The following is a 26,040-nucleotide window of genomic DNA, read 5'->3' as shown; positions in this document are numbered from 1 at the left end:
TTGCCTATATGTTGGCAAGTTTCCATAGCTTAGCTTTAGTGATTTAGGGTCCAAACCACCTGTCAATAGCCTCAGAGGAAGGGGTCCCGCATCAGGTGGGAGGTTGGGCTAGATCATTTCTGTGGGACTTATCATTCTCTAGACCTCATAATTCTTCATCCTGTGTGGTGGAAGGAAATAGTCCCAGTTCCTTTGATCACTGAATAAATTAATAAATTGGTTCTAAGCTCAAGTATCTTGAAGTTAGTAACCTTAGTTGCTTTCAGGAGATAAAAATAAATGCTCTGAAAGAAGAGGAAAAGGAAACAGATTATGATGCTCCCAGAAAGAAATTAAAAATTATTGAGAAGTCTTAAAAGTGGAGCTGAGCTCTTGGCCTGCTCAGAGTTACCTTGCTGTGGTAATGTGGATGGAAATACAAAATATCAATGTTTTGATATCCTCGTTTTCATGACCACCTTCATTTTAGAGATGAGAAAATGAAGAAGAACCAGAGAATCTCAGAATTTGAGAACTGAGAAAGCTCAGCCCCATCTGATCCAAATGCACTCATTTTCCTAAAGACACCGAGTGAAACAATGACCAGCACAGTGAAATTATGCCTTCATAAATTCGAATTCTTTGCCTTTTTTTAAATGTGAAAAAAATTTGTCTTGCCATCTTCAAAAGAGCGGACTTTTGCTTTGATGAAAACAGGGGATGCTGTGGAGATCCAGGCTCAAAGCGCCCATATGTCTAGTCCAATGCTCAGTGCTGGGCAATATTTCAGTAAACTTGCCTCACTAACATAATTGTTATGGAAATAAAAATGCTACTACTTGTGTCTCCCAAAGACGCTTTTTTATTTAGAGATAGAGGCAAAGTTTTTGGTTTTTTTATGGAAAATAGAGTTAGAGATCCTCATGTGTGCGGAAAGAGCTTCAGACATCCCTTAGCCTAAGCCACGCCTGAACATGATTTCTTTCTAAAGGATGGCCAACAAATATTTCTACATGGCTCCTCCACGAAGAGTCCTAGTGAGGGGAAACTGACCACCTGCCAAGACCCTCCTAATTCTACTTTTGGCCAATAGGAAACTGTTCTTGATATCCAACTGAAACCTATCTTTCTCTAGCTCTACTTCTGCACTCTGAGACTAAGACAGTAAATTTGACCCTTTTCCCAGATATATTTTCATGCACTTGAATGCAGCTCTCTCTCATTTATCTCTTATGTCTTTTCTTATTCAGATCCCCAACAAATCTAAACATGAAAGCATATTCAATTATAGCTAGGTTACATATTGTGATTCAACTACTCTCTTAAATGGATGACCAAAAATTCACAGTTCGGAATTATTGATTCAATTTCTATGAAAAATTCAGCACTATTTCCATGAAAAAAAAGATGTTAAAAATCCAATTCGGTGTTCTCACATTATCTCATGTCTTTTCTTCTTCGGATCACTAACAAATCTAAGCGCAAAAGCACGGTCAACTGTCAGATCTGGACAAAGGTAATAGCTACATATCGTGTTTCAACTGTTCTCTTAAATGGATGACAAGAAAATTCACAGGAATCACTGATTCAATTTCTAGGAAAAATTCAGCATGATTTCCATGAAAAAAAGATGTTAAGAATCCAATTCAGTTTCTTTGAACTGACTTTCTCTAATGAAGAATTTGATTCTTTTACCATTCTGGCTACCATTGTCAGGATAAACTCCAGTTTTCTAAAATATGGTCCCCGGTCCAGATTCACTATGACCAAGGAGAGAACAAGCGGGTAATTGTTTTGTTTTATTCCAGACACCACATTTCCCCTAATGCAGCTTAATTGAGGTCATTCTGTGAGCACCATTTTACATTGTTGACGAATCATCACTTATTTGGATAGTGTTTGCAAAACATTTTACAAATACTACCTTATTTGATCTTCACAACCCTGGGAGATAGGTGCCAATATTATTTTACACATGAGGAAACAGGACAAATAGAAAGAGGTGAAGTGAATGCTCCCAGTCTCACAGGATCTTAGGCCAGATTTTAATTCAGGCCTTCCTGAATTTCCTAACTCCATTTAGTTGTCTCAACATGGAACTTGCAGCCCATTAAAAATCCCAGATCTTTTTTTCTTTTCTCATTTTTAATTTTATTTTATTCCAAGTTTAAGAAATAAAATAAACATTATGACATAATAGAATGGACAAAGAGGTGATTGCATATTGAAGTATAAATCTATTATGTACAATTTTTATTATTCCCTTTAAATATATAATAAAGCCATCGTTTTTTTCTTCTCCCTATCTTCCCCCTCTAGAAATGGTGATCAAAAAACACATCTATCTATCTGTATCTATGTAAATCTATGTATATATGTATATATACAGATATAGATAGATACAGACACACATACGTCATTCTATACATCCTTCTATTTATTAGTTCTTTGGATGCAGAGAGCATCCATTGCTAGCGAGCCATGCTTTTCTTCACCTGTATTTCTCCAGTTACCATTTTGAAGTAGACCAAGTGTAGGTCTTTAGCTTTGAAACATTAAATTTAACCTGATTGAATTTGGCCAAATATTCCAGTTTCTGGAGATAATTTTTTTGTTCCCGATTCCATTTTCCCACACAGTAGCTTCCAGCTTTTTATTATGGACACATTTTATATGCATTATGTATATGTATAAATACATGTATGTGTGTATATATATATATTACATATGCCACTTATGTTTTCAGCATTTCTTAGCACTTTAAGGTTTGCAAAGTACTTTGCATACCCAGATCATCTGATTTTTCATGACGATCCTATAAGATAGGTGCTATTATTAGCCCCTTTGTCTGCGAGAGGAAACTGAGTCATAGAAGGCTTAGGTGACGCAGTTGTAGTGTTTCATAACAACATTGATGAGAATATTCACAACAGCATGACTCCAGAAAGCTTCCAGCGGAAGGATGATGAAGCAGTCTGTGCTCAATCCAGCAATTTCCTTCTTAATTGTTTCTCCCACTAATGACCCAGAAGCAGGGCTGGGAAAAGGCATCTTGGTCTCTAGCCGAATGAAGGCTCAGCGGGGTGGGACCAGCAATTCTCTATAAATGACACTGAAATCTGTCCACCATGGCGGCAGACCACCTCCTAGCCCCATTCCTGAGACACTGGTTCTCGAGTCCCTTCCCCAGGACCTGAGTGCCCATCTGCTCTCTCAGGTGCCATCTAAAGCAGGGCAGCAGATGGACTCAGAATCACGAAATGTGCATGCTCGGTGACATCTCGGAGACCATCAAGTCCAGCGCCTCCTCCTATTTTACAGAAGAGGAAAAGGGAAATGATTTGGCAAAGGTCACCGAGTAATTTGGTGACAGAACCAGATTGATCCTTTCTTCCAAACCCAAGGCTCCTCTTCCTTCATGGACACTCTCTGCTTCTCCCCAGAAAGCTTTCTCCACAGACACTCACACACATGTATACATGCTCACACATATGCACACACACTTAATTTGGAGTTAGAAGAGCTGGGTTCCAGTCCCGGCTATGTCAGTTATGATCCATATGAGCTTTGGGGACCAGAATTCATGGGGTCACAGTTCCTTCACTGTATAGTCACCTTTTAGCTCTAATTCTATGAACTTTCCCTTACTTAAGGTTACTTCAGTCCCATGTCTTACCAAGCTCCCCCTCCCCCTTTTTTCCTCTGTCACTGAAACATTACCCAAGCCAATTACAATCTGAGACTCCTTAAGAAAAAGAGTTCATGTGGACTTACCCCACATTAATAAGCAAAAATTAGGATTTGGCTACTCAAGTAAAGTGATCATAAAGTCCATACTCTGAGCAGACCATCTCTAGAATAGTTGGGTTCTGAATGTCACATTTTCGGAAGGACATTGATAAATTGGAGAACCTGCAGAGGAGGGTAACCATGGGGTGTGTGTGTGTGTGTGTGTGTGTGTGTGTGTACATTAAGTCCTACAAAGATTAGAAGAACTGGAGATGTTTAGAGAAGAAAAGATTGAGAGGTAGCCATAACTGTTTGCAAATAACTCCCTAGAAATAAAGTTGATCAACAGAAAAAGGTATAAAAGATTGCCAAAGAAAATAATTCTTTAAAAATTAAAATTGAACAAGTGAAAACTAGTGACTCTATGAAGTCTCTCATTGGAAAAAACAACTGACCTAGAAAATAGATTCAGGTAATATAAGAAGTATTGGATTACCTAAAAATTATGTCAAAAAAAATCCCAAGCAAGAATATTTCGAGATAGTATCAAAGTGACCTTGCTATATTAGAACCAGAGGGCAAAATAGAAATTGAAAAGATCCACCAATCCAATCACAGACTGAAAGAGATCCCAAAATGAAAACTCCCAGGAACATGCTAACCAAATTCCAGAACTCAAAGACTAAGGAAAAAACATTGCAAGCAGCCAAAAAAGAAACAAAAGCATATATCATTGAGCTACAGTCAAGTTTAAACAGCATTTGGCAGTTTCCACATATTAGAACACATAGGAATACAATCAAGAAAGAATAACCTACCCAGAAAAATTGAACATAATCTTCCAGGGAGGAAATGTATATTTAACTAAATAGAAGACCTTTAAGCATTTCAAATTAAAAGACCAAAGCTGAATAAAAAAAAAATTTGAACTCCAAATACAAGATTCAAAGAAAACATAAAAAGGTAAAAAAGAAACAAGAAAGAGAAAGCATGGTATATTATTATTTTCTCAAAAAGAGAAAACGATTCAAACTGTTTATATTTCTATATGGCAAGATAATATTTGTAACTCTTAACAACTTTATTACTATAATAGAAATTAAAATGTATGTAGACAGAGGGTATGAATATTAGGTGCCTTTAATGTAATATACCCCCAAAAAATAAAAGGATGAGAAAGAAATCACATTGGAAGAAGAAGGGGGAGATTGAACAGGTCAAATTACCCTACATACAAGAGGCTTGAAAGAATTATTATAATGGAGGGGAAGATTGGGAGAAAAGCTTAAACCTTATTCTCATTAAAACTGACTCAAAGAGGAATTAACATATATGCTCCATTGGATGTAGAAATCTATCTTACTCTATAAGGAAGCAAAAAGGGATGGGAATAATAAAATGGGAAGGAGTGATGGAGAAAAGGGAAGGTATAAAAGATCATGATCAGAAGTAAAATACTTGAGAGGAGAGAAAGAGTGTGGGGAGAGTAAGAGAGAGAGGGTGATAAGCAAAAAAAGAGCATGGAAAGAAATCTATAATTATCATAACTAAAAAGGTGAATGAGATGAACTCATCCATCAAACAAAAGCAAGTATTAGCTCTCCAACCCTAGGCAAGTCACTTAACTCCAATTGTCTAGCCAAAAAAAAAAAAAAAAAGGTAGAATGGATTAAAAACCAGAATCTTAAAATATATTGTTTTCAAGAAATACATTTGAAACAGATGTATACAGGGTAAAGGTAAGAGGCGGGAGCAGAATCTATTATGTTTCATCAAAAGGTGATTCAGTCATCATTTTCAGAAAAAGTAAAAGCAAAAATAGATACAATTAAAATAGTCAATGAAGGAAACTATATCTTCTGAAAGGTACCAGAAGCAACGAAGCCATAGAAATACCAAACATATATGTACCAAATAATATGGAATTTAAATTTTTGAAGGAGATGTTGAAAAAATCTTACAGGAGGGAATAGATAATAAAACTATACTGGCAGGGGACCTCAATTGTTTCCTCTCAGAACTAGATAAATTAAAAAAAAAAAACAAGACAGAAGGAAGTGAATAAAATTCTGGAAATGTTAGATATGATAAACCTCTGGAGAAAACTGAATGGGAATAAGAAAGAATATACCTTTTTCTTAGCAATACATGATACCTACACAAAAAGTGACCACATATCAGAACATAAAAACCTCACAACCAACTACAGAAAAGCAGAAATAGAAAACACAATTTTTTTCAAATCATAACACAATTAAAAACATATTCAATAATGGACAGTGGGGAAAGAGATTAAAAATTAATTGGAAAATAAATAATTTAATAAAGTAGGGCAAAGAACAAATCATAGAAACAATAATTTCATTAATGATAATAATTTCATATGACAATAATGAGAAAACACACCAAAATTGGTAGGATACAGTCAAAGATGTACTTAGGAGAAATTTTATATCTCTAGTTGCTTACAATAATAAAATAGAAAATGTAAATCAGCAAATTAGATATGCAACAACAACAACCATCACCTATTAAAAGAACAAATTTAAAATCTGTAATTAAACAACAAATTGAAAATTCTGAAAACCAAAGGAAAAACTAATGAAATTTAAATTAAGAAAACCATTGAACAAATAAATAAAATTAGAAGCTTGTTATATTTTTTTAAAAACTCAATAAAATATTATAACCAATTAAATCAATTAAAACCAATAAAAGAAATAAAATAAAATAACCATTGGTTATTTAAAAATGGAAAGAAGAAAACCAAATTGCTAGTATCAAAAATGAAAGGGATAAATTCACCACCATTGAAAATGAAATTAAAACAATTGTTAGCAGCAATGTTGCTCAATTATAAACCAATAAATTTGATAATCTAAATGAAATGAATAGCCACAAAATATAAATTACCCAGATTAATGGAAAAAGAAATAAAATATTAAGTAACTCAATATTAGAAAAAAATAAATTGAGCAAGCTATCAATGAATTTTTTAAGAAAATCGATTCTTAAGAAAAAGGATGCATTCACGAGTCACAATACTATATAAATTATTTGGAAAAATAGGTGAAGAAGGGATCCTACCAAATTTCTTTTATGATACCAAGTCCTGATACTCAAACCAGGAAGAGCCAAAATAGAAAAACAAATTTACAGACCAATTTCCCTAATGAATATTGATGAAATTAAAAAAAAAATACTAACAAAAAGATAACAGCAATACATCACAAGGATCATATACTATGATGAGGTAGAATTTATATCAGGAGTTCAGGGCTAGTTCAATATTCAGAAAACTATCAACATAAATTACCATATCAATAACAAAACCAACAGATATCATATCACTACTCAATAGATGTATAAAAAGTCTTTGACAAATACCACCCACTACTATTAAAAACATTACAAAGCATAGGAATTAATGGAATTTATGTTAAAATTATAAGTAATATTGATCTAAACCATCACAGACTTTTGTCTGTAATGGGAATAAGCTAGAAGCTTTCCCAATACAATCAAGGGTGAAGCAATTGTGTCCATTATCACCTCCATTATTTGATATTTTGCTAGAAATATTAGCTATAGCAATGAAAAGAAAAATAAATTAAAGGAATCAGAATAGTCAATAAGGAAACATAGCTGTTACTCTTTGCAGATGATATGATTTTTACTTAGAAGATCCTAGAAAATCAACTAGAACTATTTGACACTATTTACAACTTTAGCAAAGTTACATAAACCAACACAATTCTTCAGCATTTTTATATATTGCCAACAAAATCTAGTAGCAAGAGATAGAGAAATTGTACTTAAAATAACTAGACGATACAAAACACTTGGGAGTCTACCTGCCAAGGCAAACCCAGGAATTATATGAACACAACTATAAAATACTTTTCACACAAATAAAGTTAGATCTAAATCATTGGGAAAATATTAATTGCTGAAGGGTAGGTCAAACCAATATATTAAAAATAACAATTTTATTTACATTAATCTATTTATTCAATGCCATACTAATAAAACTATCAACATGTATTTTATAGAGTTAGAATAAAAAAATAACAAAATTCATTTGGAAGAAAAAAAAGCTCGAGAATATTAAGAGAACTAATGGAAAAAATTCAAAACAAGGTGATCCAGTCATACCAAATTTCAAACTATTATAAAGTGGTAATTATCGAAACAATCTGGTACCGTATAAGAAATAAAGTGGTGAATCAGTGGAACAGATTAGGTACAAACTATATTACAGTAAATGTAATAAAGATCCAAGTTTTTGACACAAAAATTCATTATTTGACAAAAACTGATAGGAAAACTGGGGGGAGGGAGGAGGGATATGGCAGGAACTAGACCAACGTCTTATACTGTATGTCAAGATAAGATCAAAATGGGTATATGATTTACACATAAAGTGATAAACCATAAGCAAATTAAGAAAGCATAGAATAGTTTATCTGTCAGTTTTATGGATAAGGTAAGAATTTAAAACCAAAGAAGGTAAAGAGAGCATTGCAAAATATAAAATAGATAATTCTGAATATTATAAAATTAAGATTTTTTTTTGCACAAACAAAACTAATGTTACCAAAATTATAAAGAAAGCAGAAAGCTGGAAAAAGTTCTTCAACAAGTATCACTGATATTTCTCAAATATATAGAGTACTGAGTCAAATTTATAAAAAACACAATTCATGCCTCAATTAACAAATGTTCAAAGGATATGAACAAGCAGTTTTCAGACAAAGAATCAAAGTTATCTATAGTCATATTTTAAAAGAATGCTCTAAATCACTATTGATCAGAGAAATGTAAATTAAAACAACTCTGAGGTACCACCTCACACCTATCAGAGTGGCTAATATAATGAAAAAAAAGGAAAATGTAGGGTATTTTTAGGGGATGTGAAAAAACTGGGACATTGTTGGTAGAGTTGTGAATTTATCCAACTATTCTGAAGAGCCATATGGAACTGTGCTCAAAGGGCATAAAATATAAAACTGAAAATATCTTTTGATCCAGCAGTACCATAGCTGAGCTATATCTCAAAGTCATTCAAAAAGGGAAAGGACCTATCTTTACAAAAATATTTATAGCAGTTCTTTTTTGTGGAAGCTAATTATTGGAAATTAAAGTGGTGTCCATCAATTGAGGAATAGCTAAACAAGTGGTGGTATTTGGTTGCAATAAAATATGATTATGCTATAAGAAATAACAAAGAGGATGATTTCAGGAAAAACTGGGAAAGATTTACATGACCTGATACATAGGGAAGCAAATAGAATCAGGAGAATGTTATACAAAGTAATAGGAACATTATTCAATGAATAACTATGAATGACTTATATGTCATGATATCTAATGATCTAAGAATATCCCAAAGGACTAATGATGAGACATGTTGTCTGCCTCCAGAGAAAGAACTGATGTTGAATGAATACATGCTATTTTCGATTTCTTTTATTGTTTTTCTTTTATTTGAGTCTCCTTGTTCAAAATGAGTAATAAGGAATATTTTACATAATCGCACAGGAATAACCTCTATCTGATTGCTTTCCATCTCAGGGAAGCGGGGAAGAGAGGATAACATTTGTAACTCAGAATTTTAAATAAAAATGTTTTGAAAAATTGGAAAAAATAGATGATGTTCTTGTTTTCTACCTATGTGTCTCACTACCCAAAAGCTTAAGATAGCTTTTTCTTTAAACTCAGGGCATAAAAATGTTCTTACTAATACCACTTTAGTAAATACTTTGCTAAAAATCTTTTTAAAATATTCCTGGAGGGGCAGCTAGATGGTGCAGTGGATAGAACACCAGCCCTGAAGTCAGGAAGACCCCAGTTCAAACCTGGTCTCAGACACTTAAGACATCCTAGCTGCGTGACCCTGGGCAAGTCACTTAACTCGAACTGCCTCAGCAAAAAAAGCAAAAAAAAAAATTCCTGGCTCTGGGCTTCTCACCTCCATTTCTGTACTCTTTTATCTGAATTCCTCCTTTGGAATTGCTCAGAATCTTCACAGTGTGTACCCCGTTACACTGAAGTCTTACACCCAGACTTTCTCTCCTTCACTCATGTGCTACATGCTCCAAAATCACAGGACTCCCCAATTACATAACTTACAAATATTACTTTTGTATTGCAGCCCATTCTGCTGTTTTCATGGAGCTTTCACAAATAGTATCTAGTTTGACCCTATAAGGGGAAAAGGTTAGATATTGTTGTCCTCCCTAATATCAGACAAACAAACACCACTTCTATTGACTGCCTGCGGTGAAGAATGGATAGAGAAAGGCAGAAGGGTTTGACCTAGGACTTCCTCTCTTTTTGACATAACCTGCTGTGTGCTTTAGCCTAAGAGATTGCCTTTTTATTAAATGGGAATGAAATTCTGAAAAATTAATTAAGGTACTGGGCTAAGATTCAAGGATCAACCACGTAGAATTGGTGGGAAGAGGAAAGGATGAGGAGGATGGACCAGGAGCTCCTAATCTGAAGAGATCTTTATGTCATAGATACTTAGCTTTAAAGCTCACAGGGACCTTGGATGTGCATAGTCCAATATTCCCATTTTTCAGAGAAGGAAACTGAGGTCCAGAGAAGTCATTGGAACAGAGATTTAGAGGGGAAGGGACCTTATAAATCAACTAGTCCAAAACATTTATTTTACAAATGAAGAAACTGAGACCCCAAGAGAAAGGTCACACAGGAGCTGAAATAAGATTTGAACCCTGGTCCCTCAGGTCCTGAACATAATAAATATTTGTTGACTGACTGTCTGATTATCATAAGAACTCACTGGGAGAGACAAATAACTAAATAGGTTCATAAAAGCTAATAGAAATAAATAAAATAAATAGATATAAATGGAATAAATAAATAGAAATAAAAGAAATACTTAATAGAAAAGGTATTGAAGTTAAAAGAATGGAAAGATTTCCTGATGAAATTAGGATTTTAGTCATCACCTGATGACTAAACAGGAACTAAACAGGTACAGGGAAGACAGGAGGTAGAGATGAGAAGGGAATATATTCCAGGAATGGGGGATCAAGAAAATGCCCAGAGTGGAGAGATGGAGGATCTAGTTTGTGATGATACATGGGGGATGGAAGGTGGAAGCAGACTGGAAAGTTAGGAAGGAGCTATGTTAGGAAGGGCTTTGATGAGAGACAAAGAATATTTTTAATTTTCTCCTGAAAGCAATGAGAAAGCATAGGGGGATGTGTGTGTGTGGGTGTGAAGATGTGACTTGATCAGAACTGTCCAAGTGTGAAATTCATTTCACTTTAATTCATCAAATATTTTTCTTTTTTGGAGGTTTTTAAACAGAGGGAGGATGAGCATGTTCTAATGGAGATTTCTGTCCAATCTGGATCAGACCAGATGATTCTCCAAACCCCAAATCTGTGATTTTGGAATTTACTAAGTACCTACTATGTAAAAGGCACTGTACATGGCAAAAAGTGTTAAACCTTCCCCCTTCTTCCAACAAACACCAGCAAACACGCTGGAGATCTTTAAGCCAAGGCTGGATGACCACTTGTCAACAATTTTTTAAATGAAGCCTTGGGCAGGTCCTAGATGGACTTGTTCAAATATGAGATTCTTTAATTCTTTCTTTTTTAAAAAAATTAAATATCACTTCCACTAGAAAAATGTTTTGAGAACTCTGGGGTTGTTACTGAGTGACTGAGAAGAGCGTGTGCGAATTAAATAGGTAAGACGATGGCATTATGTCCTTCCATTAGGTCTTGGAAGAATGAAGATAGCAAGTTCATTAGATGGTAGGCTTCTTGTGGGCAAGGACAATCCCTACTCTTTTCTAACACGAGGGTCCTGTATAACTTCATAACTATTATTAGTCTTTATATGGAAATTTGAGGTTTGGAAACTCTACATATATATATCATTTTATGTTGAGATAAAATAATATTTCAATATCATCTCATTTCCTCATATAATATTCACTGTCATTTGATTTGGCTATGACTAAAGAGCACTATTTTCCCATGTAAATGACAAGGAAGGGGCAGCATGGACCTCTCAGATGACAGAGTAAAGGGATCATAATTAGAATGAAATAGTAGTTGACACTTTTATAGCTGTTTTTGTTCCTTGGGAGGATATTGATGAGAGTTGCATTGTGGATTTTGGGCAAAGGAAGTGGATGCCAGTTCCAAGACCCTTCCCTCCATGTGCACAGGAGCCATTGTAGCTTTGAACCTGCTAAACACCTGGGTTGGTCAAAGAATGGAAAGGAAAATGTCCTCTTGAAATTACTGTGAAATATTTATAAAGCACTTTCAAGCCATATTAAGTGCTTATTATTGGTGCTGTGATCATTTCCAGGGACAGTTACAAAGATGGCATCTGAGAACAGAATTTGAATTTTTGAATGACAGATCAAAATAGAATAGATGTAGAAATAGGATGGCAACAGACAGAGAACAGAGAAGACAGAACTATTCAACTCTCCTTTGGCTTTTCCCAAAGCAGAATTATCTTCAAAAAGGTAAGAACAGGGAGATTAAAATCCCAAGTAAGGATGAATGTGGTAAGAGAATACATAGCTACTTTTACCACTGTATCACGTGGTCTGGTTGAACTTTATCCTAGTCTACTGAAAAGACTGATGGATGTGATCACAAATCTGTAAAAAAAATCATGGAGAATGAGACTATACTATGGTACTAGAATTGGGCAGATGAATTTCCCCATTAAAAAGGAAGAGATGGAATTTGTATAGGTCAGTGAACCTGATTCCTTGAACACCTGACAAAATACTAGCTGACCCATGAGCATTTAGAAAGAGAAATAGAGATTGTTCAGAACCAGAATGGGTTCCAAACTAACCTCATTGAAATTTTATGGGGTTATCAAACTGATAGATCAAAAGAATACTCTAAATAGGATTTTCTTAGTTTTAATTTTGTTAGATAACTCATTTTATAATTTGTTATATAATGTATAGACACATTTTTGACACTTCCAAGGAAACACACAAATTCCCTCCAAATTAGGGGATTTACCTTACTCTCCTGCTGCTCTACTTCTTTCCACTAGCTGCATTGATCTTCCAAACACCATATCTCTAAGGCCCAGAGAAGTTAATCCATTTAATTTTGGAACTTTACTCTGGAATAAGTTGTCTTATTTAGGCAGTGTGTGTAAAGCCATTTAGTCCACTGTTTCTAATCATCTTCAGACTAGAACGCCTTGGCCATGCACCTGGACTTTATTGCTAAGGACTCTATTTCCTTTTGGGCCCATTCACTATCAGATCCAAACTCCCTTGGTTACCACTTCCCAATGACGGCATTTCTGCACATTAGAGTATAAGCTCCTCGAGGGAAGGGACTATTTCACTTTTTGAATTTTTATCTTCAATGTCTATCACAGGTCAGGGTGCATGCATAACACACACTAAATGAATGCTTTCAGATAAGTTAATTACTTTCATTTAAAGAACATTTCATCCAAAGCAGTTTACAGATTGTTAACCTCAAAGAAAGAAACATGTCCTTTAAATCTGACAAGCCATTCTTATTTTTTCCCCTCTCTCTTTGAGCCTTAGTTTCCTTGTCTGAAAAAGGATGATCCATGAAGTCCCTTCTACTTCTAACATGCTAATATTGAATTCTAAAACTGAAATGAAAGATCACAAAGTGGTTTTAAGATGAGAGTTAAGAGGGTAGGAATATGTTTGATTATTAGAGTCGTGAGAAGTTTGTTGCAACTATGTGTTCTAAGAAAGGAAATAAAATGGGCACATCCTGCCCAGGGAGGTCAAGCCCGATTCACTAATAAATAACCAATGTGAAGTCCAATGTGAAGGCAAGGCAGTCTGGTAGAATTTAAAGCAGAGATTCCTAACCTGTGGGTCGCGGAGTCCTCAGGGAGAGGAGAGTTATTGCAAGGAGTCTATAAATCTATGGATGAATCAATAACTCAGTCTATAGACAATAAATATCCTGTAGAGCTATGCAACACATGGTTAAGAAGCCGAGTTCTGGATTTACACAGATGGGTCCAATCCTAGTGGAACAAACACAAATACATCTTGAATCTGTGCTTTCATTTGGGGATATAACCCGGGAAGATCGGAATCTAGCTCCTATTACAGATGTGGTTAAAGGGCCCTCAGATTTTGTTGAAGTACTCAAGATAACAATGGATATTAGATTTATGCCTGCCTTTTTTCACATCTCAGAAAAAATATGAAAGAGAGAAAACAAAAGAAAAAGAAAGAAGAAAAAAGGAAGGAAGGAGGGAAGGAAGGGAAAAAAGGAAGAAAGAAGGAAGGAAGGAAGGAAGGAAGGAAGGAAGGAAGGAAGGAAGGAAGGAAGGAAGGAAGGAAGGAAGGAAGGAAAGAAGGAAGGAAGGAAGAAGAGAGGGAAGGAAGAAAGGAAGGAAAGAAAGAAGAAAGGAAGGAAGGAAAGAAGAAAGGAAGGAAGGAAGGAAGGAAGGAAGGAAAGAAGGAAGAAATCCCAATTCACAGGACTCACAAGAGCTCAAAAACAATCAAGACAACCCCACTTTTCTTTTCAATGAATCCCATCTTCCCCCAGGGAGCTATAGCAGCCTCCAGATTTATATCAATCAGCAGCCTATGGTTGAGACTCCCTTGGAAAGTAAACACATTTGGAGCTGAGTGAGTGAATCCTTCCTTGTCTGTTTCAGGCCCAAGCGGTCCTCTAGACTCACATTTAGCTTACCCTAGGTTGACAGTTCCTCTCCTTCCACCCCCCATCCCCATCCCTCCCACTCTGTCTCCCTCTCTCTGTCTGTCTTTTCCTCTCTTTTTCTTTCTTTTTCTCTCTCTGTTTCTATCTCTCTCTCTCTGCTTCTCTCTCTCATTATGTCTATCTCTGTCTCTCCATGTGTTTCTCTCTCTCTCTCTCTCTATTTCTGTCTCTCTGTTTCTCTGTCTCTGTTACTCTGTCTCTGTATATCTTGTCTGTCTCTCTGTCTTTCTATCTCTCTGTGTCTCTCTCTCTTTATGTCTCTGTGTGTTTCTCTCTCTCTCTTTGTTTCTGTCTCTGTCTGTTGCTCTGTCTCTGTCTCTCTGTCTTTCTCTCTTTCTGTGTCCCTTTCTTTGTGTCTCTCTCAGGGTCTCTCTATCTCTATCTCTGTCTGCTGCTGTCTCTGTCTCTCCCTGTGTGTGTCTCTGTCTCTCTTTGTCTCTGTCTCTGTCTCTGTGACTCTGTGTCCCTGTCTCCATCTCTCTGGGCCCCACTAGTAGCTCTCCCCCCGAAGCCGGGGTTTGCTCTGGGTCGGAGGCACCGGCCCCCTTCCTTCAAAGACAAAAGGAGAGCCCTTCCCTTGGGAAGCTTTCAGGAGGTCTCTGGCTGGGGCACGGCATCACTGTTAATGGAAACGGTTCTGGACAAATCTGGGCTGGCCACTGTTAGCGAGAGCCAATGAGGGCTCTGCATCTCCCCGGGGACTCTCACACCCAGCAGGGGAAGCAGGCCTGAACTAGGAGGGGCCCCGGGGACCCGGGCCAGAGCTGGGGAAGAACAGGGGCTTTCAGCGGAGGTCTGTGAGAATTGGCGTGGCCAAAACTCTGCCTGTGGTCAACCCAGCCTTGAGGGCCTGAGCCTCTCTGAGGGGCGCTTAGGTCCAAGCAGGCGATCCAGCCCCGAGTCTGTAGCCAAGTCCATCCTGCTTGGGAGGTGCCTTTTGGAACCACCCCCAAACCATAGAGGACCTTGTGTCATATAGAATGAAACTTGGGGTGCAGGGAGTCCAGGGCTACCCCAAACATCAAAGAGGCCTTGGTGTCATATAGATGAAATATTGGGGTACAGGGGAATCTAAAGCCACCCCAAACCACAAAGAGGGCGTTGTATCATATAGATAAAATTTTGGGGGTTCAGGGAGTCCAGGATACCCCCAAACCACAAAGAAGACCTTGTATCATATAGATGAAATCTTAGGGAACATGGGAGTCTAGGGCCACCCCCAAATCACAAAGAAGACCTTGTATCATATAGATGAAACCTTGTGATGTGGGGGGGAGATCTTCCTTCATTCAAGCCTGGAACGCTAATTACAGAACCATCTGCTGCCAGATCGGCGTCCCCTGGGCAGAGATCTGCAGTGGCGCAGGGTTTGATGCTATCAGCACCATGTCATCCACAAACAGCAGCCTCTGGAGCACCTTACAGAATCCCTCCTTGGGCTGGGACTCTGACTGGGTCTCCTCCAAGATGGCGGAGAGCATCTTTGATAACAATCTTGTGTTGTCCTCTGCCTGTCATTAATGAGCTAGTAGGACTGCACAAGGTCATTGGTCATCCCCGGAAGCAGGTGAGCGGAACATCAGCTAAAAGCCTGGACTTGGAGCCAGAAGATCTGAATATGAATCTTGCCACAAACACTCACTGGCTCCGGGACTCTGACCAAGTCACCTCACCTCTTTCTTTATCTGAAAAATGGGCTGATAACATCTCACTCCCAGGGTGGTTACGAGGATCGAATGAGCTATCACATAGCACGTGGCTTATCAACCTTAAAGCCCAATCCAGCTATTGTGATCAGCCTTTCAGGAACTCTGACAGTGTAACACAGCCTGTTGGAGCAGAGCCTTTGAGGGAGCGAAGGAATGGATGCAGTTTTTAGTAGACACATCTTAAAATGCAACAGGTTCTTGTACTCTCTACATCTCTGAGCTGATTGCATGATGGTAACACTAGTTCTGATCATTTGCAAAAATCTCTGAGGGTGGGGAGGTAGTCACTGATTTCTTCCTTTGACAGATTTTTCTTGACATTCATAAAATCTGAGCTCACCCCCCACCCACACACACACAAATGGTTTTAGTACCTGCCTCTTTTCTGACATCTTGAGAATCGGTCCTTCATCAGGCTCTAGAATACTTCAGTCCTTCTTGGTTAAGATCCATAATTATACAAGAGTTTGGCTTAACTATCCACACAGGAGAAACCAAGTGGATGAAGAATACCTATAGTCCAGGCTATGTCAAGCAGTTCGATAGATGGATCACAGAATTTATGATCTTAGTTAAGCACATCAAGGTTTGTAAAATACCTCTTTACAACAACCCTTGATGGGATAATGAAATTATTATTTCCATTATATAGAAAAGTAAATTTGAATGAAATGATTTCATATGTTTCTGAGACAGGATTTAAGTTCAGGTTTTCCCGACTCCAACACCAGAATTCTAACCAGGGAGCCACCTTGCTTATCCAACAGAACCTTGGACATCTACTACCACTGGACAGTAAGTTGGTTCAACTTTAAACACACAGTATGAGCTCGATAAGCAATCCAAACAATCATGAGACCCTGTGATGCTGATCTCATTCTACATCTGCTCACTCATTCTACAAGTAGAATTCCCCCACAAGAACAGTCACCTGTGTGCAAGGTGTTGTCCGGGCCCTGGAGAAGGGTCTGGGACCCCGGAAGGGAGGATGGAGCTGTGGGAAGTGGAAATACAGAGAATGACTTCTCCAAGTCTCAGGGCAAACCCGGGACTCTGGTCTAAGTCTCTTGTCTTTAAGCCCAGTGAGCTTCTCACTGCCTCACACTGCCCCTTCTCAAGTGAAGGCGCGGTAGATCTTGAGGGCTATTTTGGTAATTAGAAAGACTCACGCTCAGACAGTTACTGGCGTGTGACCTTGAGAAAAATACCTCAGTTTCTACCTCAGTTTCCCCATTATAACCCAAGCTATCTCACAGAGTGATGTGAAGATCAAACGAGATAACAGATATAACACACTTAAAGACATTCACATGCTATTATATTATCGGGCCATGAAGAAGCAGGGTGCTCACCGGAATGACCTTTTTCCCTGGAGGAAAGCCAGAGAGAGGAAACAAGAGCATCTCTCTCCCTGCAGCTGCTGGTAGCCAGCATTCCCATTGGCTGGTCAGGAAAAGACCCCTCCCCATCCGGGCTAACTCCAGTAGACTTGTGATGGAGAGAGCCACCTGCATCCAGAGAGAGTCTGTGGGGACTTAGTGAGGATCACAAGCTAGCTTTTCTCCTTTGTTGTTGTTTGCTTACTTGTTTTTTCTTTCTCACTTTCCCCTTTTTGATCTGATTTTTCTTGTGCAACGTGGTAATTGTGGAATATATTTAGAAGAATTGTATATATTTAACATATATTGGATTGGATTTTTAGGGGAGGATGGAGAGAAGAAAGGGAGAAACATTTGGAACAGAAGGTTTTGCAAGAGGGAATGTTGAAAACTATCTTTGCATGTATTTTGATAAGAAAAAACTATAATTATAATTTTTTTAAAAAGGAAAAGCCACCTCAGTTCCTCGGGGAAGGCTCCAGACAAGCAGGAAGAAGCCTGTGGAGCTCAGCTCAGCCCTTCAGCGTGAGCTGGGAAATCAGCCCGCAGCTTGCATGGCCCTAACCCTGCCCTTGGCCTTCCCCCACAGTGCGGTGCAGCGGAGAGAGACCGGTCCTGGGCCTGGCAGTTCTGGGCTGCCTCGGTGTCCACGCCTGCATGGGTGGGGCAGCCGCTAAGGCTCACTGGCCCTCAGTTTCCTGAATTCTACAAGGAGGCCGTGTGCAGACTGACCCCGGAGGTCCCAGAGGTGTGACCCCAGGCTGCTTCTTTTCATGATGGCTTCCTAGCCGGGGAAGGACCACAGAATTTCAGTGAGAAAGCACCTCAACAGGCCGGCAGACCAGCCTCCATCCTTCAGTATCGAGCCTCCGGCCGGTGGTCAGCCTCCCTTTGCCGATGACCCCAGGGAGACGGGAGCTGCCCCAGAGAGACCAGAGCCGCCCCGGGCCACACCCACCCGCGACCCATCCTCCTCCGCCACAGCTCCGGTCGCTAGGAAATTCTCCGGACATCAAGCCTAGATGGGCGGCTCGCAGCTTGTGCCCAGAGTTCCTAGTAAAGCTCTCTGATAACAAGCAGAGTCAAGTCTCCTGGTTCTTCCCACAGCCTGGCAGGACTTAAAAGCACTTCTACGTCCCCAGGGACTGATTTTCTTCAGGAAAAAGCACCTACTCTCCCCGGGAGGGACTTTGTACTGAAGGGTTGTTCTCAGCCCACCGAGAAAGGGGCGCCATTGTGATAGGGGCAGCTCCAAGCGCGCTCGACATTCGTGCTTGCTGACTTCTGGTGCGCTTGCTCACAGACTCATACACACACACACACTCACACACACACACTCACACACACTCACACACACACTCACACACACACACACACACTCACACACACACACACACACTCACACACACACACTCACACACACACACACTCACACACACACACACACACTCACACACACACTCACACACACTCACACTCACACTCACACACACTCACACACACACACTCACTCACACACACACACACACACACACACACACACACACACTCTCTCTCTCTCTCTCTTCTCTCTCTCTCTCTCTGAAAGGGTTTCAATTCCCAGGGAGGATGATGCAATGACTTCTTGTTTGGCAATACACAAGACAGACTCTGGTACCCACAAGTGCATCCACATATATACACACAGGCATGCACATACATGCACATACACACGTGTGTGCACATACATGCACATACACATACATGTGCACACATGTGCTCGCACATTCCTAAGTATCCAACAACCAAAGGAGAAAAGTCAGGCTGGCGCTGTCGGCTGGTCTCTTCCTAAAGGTTCCTGGCCATGTGACCCCAGCGCTTGGCAGATATGGAGACCTGCACCGTTATGGATTTTGGTTTCCCAGGTCAATCACTTGATGCATTAAGTGGGATGAACACAGCAAACAGATTCCCCCCCACCCCGCCTGATGTCTCAGAGGGGAGCTTAGAGAGTATGAGGAGAAGGGAGGGAGGATGGAGAGCTGCTGACCTTAGGTGAAGCTGCATGGAAAGGGCATCGGACTGGGAATCTGCAGATTACGGTCCTCATTTTAACTCTGCCATCTGGGGGGTCCTAGGCCAGTTTCCTCACTCAGATCTAGGGCTCTCTTACTACTGTACGATAGGGAAAATTGCTCTGGGGGTTAGAAAGAAGCAGAAAGAACCATCCCTGTGTGCCCTCCATCTGGCATCCAGGACCCTTAATGATGGCCCTCAGTGCCTACCTCTGTCATCTCAGAGAACTCTCCTCTCCATCACACAACACCCCGCTCCGACTAACTGGCCCGGGCTCCATTCCCCAAGCCCATATTTTAGCCTCTTATCTCCTGCTTTTGTGCCTTCCTCCTATCTGCAGGGAGGAAATCTGCTCAGTATTCAAGGCTCGGGTCTTTCCAAATGGAAATGATCTTCACCTCCTTTGGAGGCTATTAATGCTTTCTTTTAGTGCTGTCCCCAAATCCCGGGGCTACGGCGAGGATCACAGTACGATCACAATATCACAATATGTCAAGTAAGTCATTGCCCCACCTCTGCCTCCCTCTCCTCATCTGTACAATGTAGACAATAGCAGTACCAAGTCCCAGAACCACTTCGAGAGGCAGACTATCTATGCATCCCTATTAAAATGCCTCCTTAAAAGGGGGGTGGTTCACAGAATCATTGTGAGCACCAAACAAAAATAAGCTGTGTAAAGATTCCCCCACACACACAGATCCCTTGGAGTGTATCCTGCAACAGCAATGACTCCATTGACAGGGAGATTTCCAGGGGGTGAGGAGTCCGGGCCGAGCCATTCACCCAGTGAGAGCGTTTCCCAGCCGGGGACTGGCGGCACCCGGTACAGCTCTGCCCTCAGGAGCTGGGGGACACTGGACAAGCCGTTTCTTTCCCTGGGCATCGGTCCTTTCATCCTCACTAAGTGACCTCCAGCTGTGATATTCTGTGGGGCTGTTTGAGGGTGAGATGTCAGACCGGGACCGGGGCTGTACCATGTAAAGCATTTTGCCACTCTTACAGCGCTACAAAACGTTAGCCGTTGATGTTGTTGTCATAGAACCGGTTGGATTACAGAGCGTGTAAAAGGAGCACTCTCCTAAACCTGGTAAGGAAGACCAGAGTCAGGTTTTGAAGGGTTTGCAAAGGCCTAACAGAGAACCTTGAACTTGATTCTAGAGGCTTGGGACTCGGACAAATTAACAAATGAGCGAATAAAAGCAAGAGACAGAAAATGACATGGTGTGATTTGAATACCAAATATTGAGGGGATATATAATAACGGGATGATCACTAGGGAATAGGATGAGTCAGGGAAAATTTCAGGAAAAGATGAATCTTGAAGCTTGTTTGTTCATTCTTTTGAAAAATATCTGGGTTGTGTGGGCTTAGAGATCTGAACCTCAAAGGATGAATTTTCTGTTGCTTATATTCTGAATTGCTACTGGGCTAATTCAGAATTCTTCCCGTTCGAGCCTGGTATAGACAGGAAAGAGAAGCATTTGATGATGCTCTCTCACCATGAAAGAGCACCAGGTCCTTCAGAACAAGCCTCGAAGGAAGGGGACCAAGCTCTACTGCCCACCCCGACAGGTACCAGCACAGAGGTGCCACCAGGAACAATGCCAGACTTGCAATGAGATTAAATGTTCCTCTGACGACCAAGATGGTATATTCAATTCCATAGGATTGAAGGGCGTTCATGTTAGGAAGCCCAGGATGTCATCAGTAAATCTTATAGGTCGGAGTTCTTTCCCAAACAACTTCTCTGAACCCGGGACAGCTTCTTACGGCACTGGGCACTGCCCTTCAGTCTGGTCGTTCACTAGGTGACCCTCTGAGCTCTGAAATTCCCTAAGCAGAGGCTGTCACTCCCTAAGCCAGTCCGGGATAGTGGGAGAGGGAGAATACTGGAGAGGGACTCTCCTTCCTTGCATCTGCTGGCCTGCCAAAGCTTCCGGAAGCATCTTTCTGGGTCTCAGTTTCCTTATTTATAAAATGAGTTTGATAAGGAAGGGCTTTCTGAGCTCCCCAGCTGCTAATGTCCTTTCTTCCCCAATTTGCTTTATATTCATTATCTACTGTCCATTTGGTATTCTTTTACATATGCATTTTCCTGGAGAAAATGTCAGCTCCTTGAGGGCAGGGATTGTAGAATTTTTTATCTCATCAATGCTTAAGAAATGCCCAGTGGTTGCCACTGAAGGCCTGGCTTGTCTCTTCTGCCATGGAAAACCCAGAGGGAAGAGATGGCCCGGCAGATTCTCAATAAAGGCAGTAACTAGGCTGGGCATGTAGGAGGGGATGCTAGTGATCAAGGAGTCTGGGGGAATTCACAAGGAGACAGTTAGAGTTGGCCAGAAGCTTGGCCATCGCCTTCTCCAGCTCTTTCATTTTACAGAGGAAGCGTCTGGGGCCCAAGGTCACAGAGAACAGCAGCGCTGGGAATGTACCCAGGGCTTCCAACTCCAAATGCTTTTTCTCCTCTCTTTACCTCCTCTGGATTTAACAACAACAAATGATTGAGTAAAGCTACCTGACTTTCCAATAGACCTTAAAGGTCTGGGAAAGGCTCAGTGCACCCGTTATCTCTTGTTCTTCAAGGGAATTTTATAAAATAGATTCTATAGATACTCTTGTGCCCATTTTCTAGATGAAGAAACTGAAGCTCAGAGAAGGGACTTCCCTGTACTCCTACAATGAGTAAGTCTCTGAGACAGGATTTAAGTCTGTGCTTTGTAACCTTGTAATCATATGCTAACACTTTTTCTGAAGGGACAGTGGGGCTGGTCGCTTGGTTGAGTTCAGCATTGTATCCATGGTGGACACCGTTCCCACTTAAAGTCTTAGACACGTATTAGCTTGTAGAGCTGGGATGGAGGGTCTCTCCAAGACTATCCAAGTCTGCACTAACCCCCTCTTATTTACAGAGGAGGTGACAGAGAGATGGCTTGTCCAAGGGTCCACAGGTAAAAACCGTCCTAAGTCATGTCCTTGGATTAAAAATCCCTCAGCCCAGGCTTTCCCTTCTCTTCTTTTTTTATCTGCTCATGTGTGAAACCACTGCCCTGTTGGGGAAAAGGAGCTGAGGGGGCAATCAGCTGCTAATGGCTCCATGGACACCTTTCCCTGGCTAGTCACAGCCTTGTATTGAGGGCTGTTTCTCTGCTGCGAAGCTCTCTCTTCACCCCCTCTATAAATGGATTGGTTCTGCAGTCCGTTTGTACACAGTCAGCTGACTGAAGGGAGGAAGAACAAGAGCAATCCCTCAGCTCAAGGAAAGATGGCAGCTTTCCTCTCCCCCCAAGGCTGACCACGGTGGGGAGTTTCTGGTTTTAGCCAATGGTAATGCATGGAGTGTCTAATCTCTGATGAAGCTCAGGTGGGATAAGGCTGAAGGTAAAGGGATGGAACCAGCTAATCCTGCAAGGTCCTTCCCAGGGTCTAAGAGACCTGGGGGTTAAGGCCAGTGGGGGTTTCTCTCTGTGTGTCAGGACTCGGGAGGGAGCTGTATTTGCCACTGGGTGAGAGATACCAGATGCTCCATCACTAACCATCCGGATCTCATTCGCTCTTCCCTGCTTTCTAGTCCCCCGATATGTTACGGTCCTCGGAAGAGGGAGCAAACAGTCATTCAGGGAGGTTTCCATTTGTCTGGAAGATCAGAGGGGATAGTCCGGGCTGGGACACCATGAATGTCAATGGGATTCAGCCATGACATTCTTCACTCAGCTCAAGCACTCAAGAGGATTAGAGCTGATCGTTAAGCTGCTCACATGTCATCATTTACTCTGTCCCCATCCTACAGAAACACACAGGCAAACACTCCCAGAGGAAAAACAGAGCCAGAGCCAGAACTAGAGAAAGGAAAAAAGAGAGGAAGGAGAGGAGAGACAGAGAGAGAGAGACAGACTGACAGACAGACACACAGAGAGAGAGAGCGAGAGAGGGAGAGAGAGACAGACAGACAGACAGAGAGAGAGACAGAGAGACAGAGAAAGAGAGAGAGAATGAGAATAAAGGAAAAATGCCAAAGTGGCTAACATGTCCCTTAATACAAGAAATGACACTGCAGCCTCCAGCAAAATGGCCGACCCTCAAGCACAGTTTTAAAGACCCAAACAAGATTCTCCTTTTACCCATTCCGATCCCTATTTTTGAAAACAAGCTGGTTTTTAAAAAAATCTTTTAAAGGATCCTTCTTTCTGTACTCAATACCCTCACCCTTTGCAGACCAGAGAACGGACCGGAGATTCCAGCCCTTTGCTTAGAGAGATTCCGAATCCTCCCAGTCTCCCCCAGCCCATCAATATGCTGCTGCATCCTCTGGTTCAGTCTCCCCCTGCAAAATTCATTAGGATGTCTGTCCCCTCCTTCTTTAATCCTAGGCAAACCACCTGGAGAATACAGAGATTCAGGGCGAAAACAGCCCCGTCCCAGCGGCCGCCTATTCTCCTCTATTCTCTTTGATTTTCCAAAAGATGATTTTCAGAAGGAACCGGCTGAGTCCTATTCAGCTGGGATGGGGGGGGGGAGCAGGGAGGGTTGCAGCCGGAGCCAGGCAGCCCCTCTCCTAGGCCCTATGACTCGGCATTCCCATCACCCCCTCTCCTGCACACAGTGCAGACATGAGGGTGGGGTGCTGACTAAAGCCAGCGCTGCCTTGCCATCTTCCCTGGCTAAATTTCCCAGCTCAGTCTCTCGGGCTATCTGGAAACTGGTCCTCTAGCTGCAAAGAAAGCCAGCTCTTCTTCTTACTCACTAGGGATGTGAGCCAGGCTGACCTCCTGGGGACGGAGCACTGGGGGTTGGGGAGTCTGACCCCGCAAGCAAGGAAAAGGAAGCAGGGAAAGGGGGGGGGCTTGGATTGGGGGGAGAGCAGGGCCAAGGCAGCATTTAGAGTCACTTAGAAACTAGCTTAAACCCGACTCCGTTGCCCGGCTAAAGATCGCCATCATTTTGAGTGTTTTGTGGAGAGGATGGGGACCCCTCCCAGCTCAGGGCGCTGGGGCAGGAAGGCCAAGCGATCTCATCTCGGGGAATGAGCAAGGGTTAGCGCTTTCTCCTCTCCCCTGCCCTCTCTAGCTCTGGCTCCGGGGGCAGACTTCGCCCAGCTCCAGCCTCTCCCTGCCTGGGTTTTTTTTTTCCACTTCAGCTCCTGTATCTCCATCCCCAGAGAGTCCTCCTCTCCTCCTTCCCCCTCCCTCCCTGATCTCCATCACTACCAGCAGCACCTGCATCTCCATCCCTTCTCCTCACCTCCACCTCCGATCTTCCTCCCGATCTCCATCACTCCCCCCCCCTCCCGTCCCCATCGCCATCCCCGTGGATATGCCCCCGCTTGCCGGGCCCCTCCCGCCCGCTGCAAAGGTTAGCCAGAGAACTGTGAGACGAGGCGTGGTGACGCCAATCGCCGACCATCCTGGACCCATCTGCCCCCTCCCCCACAACCACTCCCTGCCACAGCCCTGTACCCAAAGGGATGTTTTCCTGCTGGGAGGGGGTAGGTCTCACTCTGCCTCTCTCCCTTGCCCACACGATGCCGGCGGGTGGTGGCCGTGGGGACGGGCAGGCGGCGGTGATGTTCAGAGAAAAAGTGTTGTTTTCCCTCCCCCTCCTCCCCCATTCAGGACTTGGGCACAAAGGCCCCGATCCCCGTGAATCTGCCTCATTGTTCTGCCCTGAAACGGAGCCAAGTGCAGATGGGGGCGGGGAGAGAGGCAGCGAGGGCCCGGGGGACCGGAGGGGAGCGCAGAGAGCCGGCTGGGCGAGCTCCTCTCGGAGGGATGCCCGGGGGGATGCGCTCTCAGCCCTCCGCAGAAGCTCGCAGCCTTGACGTGTCCGAGGGGAATGGGGGCCCGAAGGCGCCTCACACTGCGCCCGGGAGCTGGGGGGATAGGAAAGCCAAGAGGAAGGGCCGGGGCCCCCGCCCCAGCCCCTTCAGGGACCCGGGGGGGAGGGGGCGACACACACCCATACACCCAAGCACTCAGCCGCGCACGCAAGCACACGGCCACCGCAATGGAGCCGGGCTGAGCTTACCGCCACTGCGGTCACTGGCTCCGGGCGCTCACGCCGGGCTCCTCGGCGCCGGGCATCGGGGACAGCTCCCGCCGATGGCGCGAGGCCGGCCTGCCTTCGCTGCTGCTCCTCCGAGACGCCCGCCTCCTTCTCGTGACTGTCTCTCTGCAGGTTGAGCGCTCCCCCTCCCGCCCGCCCTGCCTGCCAGCCGGCCCCCCTCCCGGCCTCCCGCCGGCCCCCCTCCCCGCCTGCCCGCTGGTTGGCTGCGCCGAGAGGCCGTCGTCAGCTTGCGGGGCTGGATGGGAGGAGGCTTTCCTGGGCGCCGCTCACAGCTGCCCTTGCTGGTGCTGATGATGGAGCTGTGACATCATTGCTCCCGGGAGCTGGGCCGCCACTGCGGAATTGCCTCGGCCACCTGGGAAAGCGAGGGAC

At 42.4% G+C, this 26,040-nt stretch overlaps 1 protein-coding gene across 20 annotated transcripts in view; it reads right to left on the bottom strand.

Moving 5' to 3' along the window:
• KIF1A (kinesin family member 1A) overlaps positions 1 to 25,781 on the bottom strand; it is a 173,200-nt gene extending 147,419 nt beyond the window's left edge. For 13 of the 20 annotated variants that reach the window (XM_051991727.1, XM_051991728.1, XM_051991729.1 and 10 more), the window contains exon 1: positions 25,630 to 25,780. The gene's annotated coding sequence lies outside the window, so the exon portion shown is untranslated. Of the gene's footprint in view, positions 1 to 25,629 lie in introns of all 20 variants that reach the window. The other 7 variants (XM_051991717.1, XM_051991718.1, XM_051991721.1 and 4 more) reach the window with 1 other exon arrangement.
• Between the last annotated feature and the right edge of the window lie 259 nt (positions 25,782 to 26,040).

The sequence above is a fragment of the Antechinus flavipes genome, chromosome 3 (genome assembly GCF_016432865.1).
Source record: "Antechinus flavipes isolate AdamAnt ecotype Samford, QLD, Australia chromosome 3, AdamAnt_v2, whole genome shotgun sequence".
Taxonomy (NCBI): Eukaryota; Metazoa; Chordata; class Mammalia; order Dasyuromorphia; family Dasyuridae; genus Antechinus; species Antechinus flavipes.
This window is presented reverse-complemented; position numbering and strand designations above follow the sequence as displayed.